Raw genomic sequence first — 3668 nt, forward strand, 5'->3', positions numbered from 1 at the left:
GGGGGGGGGGGGGGGGATCATGATTAAAGACGAAAGGATGGCATTTTTTCGAAATTGTAACCAGTAAACAGTTTGAACGGTTTTTATCTCCCAAACCTTTAAAACCTGAATTTATTCAATGTGAGACTTGAATTGAGAGCTTTATGAATGCATAAATGTAAAATAATTCCATTTTATTGACTTTACTATAAACAAAATGTGTATCCTTGCATAAAATCAATATTAAGTTTAATTGAGGAAATCAAATATTGTATAGATATGACAAAGTCCAAATGAGAAGACACTGTTTAGATCTTAAACTAATTTTTGGTCCTAAATATAATTTTCTAGTTTTGAATGATATTAATTGCGGGGTTATGAAGTTATAGTTTCTACTAGAAGTTCAATATTCATAAATATTCACGATATAAGTTTACACTGTAGTAAATTATTGTTGCCAAACCGGGTTTTGGTTTGTTCACAAAACCAGTTTTGTGTGTACACAGCCCACAGGGTAATGTAAACAATGTCACTGTTTGAACAAGCTACCATTTTTAACAGTACACAATAGTACTATTGTACACAATTTATTCTTCAATGGTTAGTAACGGAGGTTGGTTGGAATCTCACAGAGGTTAAAAACCAACTGTCCCTCTACGGCCTCCGTAGGTTGGAGACCGTCTGAAGGTACTCTATATATCGTACCAGAGACCGTCTCTAGGTGGTAGACGGACCACTACCTGATAGGAGACGGATACTGGAGAGAGGAAGGAATAAATACACTGTTCAGCAATTAAATTGAATGAAGTTTAGCCATTTTTAAAAATTTCTTTCTATATTTTATTTTATAAAATTATACCTTTTGACATTTTCCGACATTGTCTCTGTTGTGAATCTTAAATGGCATTCAATCACATACAATTAAATCCCAAAAATAATTTCCAGACCCTTATAACTTTAAAATGAGACAGAATGTACTGTTTCAAACTTATATTTATTTTTTGCAGTGAGACTCATGAAACTTGAGAATAATAAGCCGACATTTAAGTATAATTTTTCAAAGGACATAGTTTTACCAGTAGCTTCAACCTCATCTTATTAAACGATATTGCCTATGTACACTGTACACTGTACAGTGCACAATTGTTTTACCAGTAGCTTCAACCTCATCTTATTAAACGATATTGTCTATGTACACTGTACAGTGCACAGTGTACAATTGTTTTACCAGTAGCTTCAAACTCATCTTATTAAATGATATGGTCTGTGTACACTGTACAGTGTACAATTGTTTTACCAGTAGCTTAAACATCATCTTATTAAATGATATGGTCTATGTACACTGTACAGTACACAGTGTACAGTTGTTTTACCAGTAGCTTCAACCTCATCTTATTAAACGATATGGCCTATGTACACTGTACACTGTACAGTGTACAATTGTTTTACCAGTAGCTTCAACATCATCTTATTTAATGATATGGTCTATGTACACTGTACAGTGTACAATTGTTTTACCAGTAGCTTCAACATCATCTTATTAAATGATATGGTCTATGTACACTGTACAGTGTACAATTGTTTTACCAGTAGCTTCAACATCATCTTATTTAATGATATGGTCTATGTACACTGTACAGTGTACAATTGTCAGTAGCTTCAACATCATCTTATTAAATGATATGGTCTATGTACACTGTACAGTGTACAATTGTTTTACCAGGTGCTTCAACATCATCTTATTAAATGATATGGTCTATGTACACAGTACACTGTACAGTGTACTGTGTACACTGTACAGTGTACAATTGTTCTACTTCATGATCCTTGGAAAACTTTAAACCATAACTTGATCCAAATATTTATCCTTCTATTCCAATGTTTTATGGGGTTCACTGTATTATTTACAAAAGAGAAAATACAATATTTGCTACCAAGCAAATCTCACTTTTATGATTTCTTCTTGTGTTCTAGAATGATATGAAATAAACATTCTGAATCTGCATGGATGTAAATATGAAATCAGAACTTCATATTAGGATTATCTTAATACGTATAATGTAATTAATTAACCTTGCACATTTAATACATTTCATTTTATACAAAAAATATTCAGAAAATATTCAGAAAATATTCAGAAAATAAGCCGAATAAGCCGAATAAGCCGAATAAGATCGAAGAGTTTTTAATTTTCTTTAAAACAGAGCAATCTCTAAATTTTCTTTCATAACCGACTCACCCCTTACTAAACAGAGAAGCATTCGGTTTCATTTATTTGAAATCAAACGTGTTTTGGTCTTTAAATCAACAATCTTTAAACTTATGGATTTGTTTATTTAATACTTTTTAATTCAAAATGTTTATGTCAACAAAAAAATAATTAAGAAAAAATGCTAGAATATTATGTATAATTTGTCAAATTGTGATTGAAAGTCACAGCTCTCTGATATATTGACAGAACCGTTAAATCTACGTGGACTGTTACATACACTGTATTATTTGCTATAATTGATCACTAAAAATGTTTTTATTATTAAATTAACATTTTGCTTCCGAAAAAATAAAAAAATATATCTGTCTCGATCTGAAAAATTAATCTTTTACTTTTGATTTAAAGAAATATTGTATATCCGTACGGCATTTTAAGCTAATATTTAAAAAGTGACAGTGCATGACTTTTTTATTTTAACAACTTTTCAAAATTGTTTCAATGTGATAAATTGGAAACTTTTGAAAATTACAATTTTTACCAAGAGATTAATTAAAAAAATCTTGTAATAAGAGAAATAGCTTTAATAGATTTCGAGTACATCTTTACATCGTTACATTCTCACCTTGATAATATTGTCACTGAACATTTTACCTCAGCTGGTTGGTATTTAAGATACATTTTACCAAGGAAGACTTCCCAAACCATTAGATATACAAGTAATAATTTTATAATATTTCATTAAAAACTAAAAAGGGTTTAAATCATCAAATGCTTTTCATCAGTCAATAAAATATGAGATAAATTCGGCAATTGATTAGATTTCTAAACTTATACTAAGTTTTATTAATTATCAGTTTGTAATATATTTAAGTCCCTGCAGACTGAGACAAGATTTATTTCACCTGAGAAGTTGCATCATTCTTCTTTATAAAACCCTCGTCTTAACTTTACAAATGCAAATCCATCTTTCTAGAACTCTAAATATTTAACTTTACAAAACTTTGCCTTATGCATAGTATAGAAAATGCATAAAAAACGTTTAAAAAGGGAGGAGTGGTATTTTCTTTTTTTTGAGACAACTCACATTACCCCCAAGGAAGATTTATGAATGCTTAGATTTACAAAAATTTCTCTCCAAAATAATTCGATTTTCGGAAAATTTTGAAAATCCATGAAAAAATATTATTAAATCCACGTACTTTTTTGATTTTGTTTTATATTGTACAAAAGGAAGATGCTCTCAGAAAGAGCCACAATTTCAAGTTGAAATGGAAGCCTAGTAAGATAAATTAACAAATGGGGGCTAAAGCTTTAAATTACTGTTTAAGTTATGGAAAGAATTTTGAATCGCCAGCGATTTATTTTAGCCTAAGAGATTGTCAATTTATCCTACAGAAGATAAGATATCTCTCTCAATTATATATTTCCCTCTCTGTAAATTAACCAATGTTAGAAAATAAGGAATTAAAAAAAATAA

This window comes from Eurytemora carolleeae, unplaced genomic scaffold, assembly GCF_000591075.1.
Source record: "Eurytemora carolleeae unplaced genomic scaffold, Eaff_2.0 scaffold145, whole genome shotgun sequence".
Classification (NCBI taxonomy): domain Eukaryota; kingdom Metazoa; phylum Arthropoda; class Copepoda; order Calanoida; family Temoridae; genus Eurytemora; species Eurytemora carolleeae.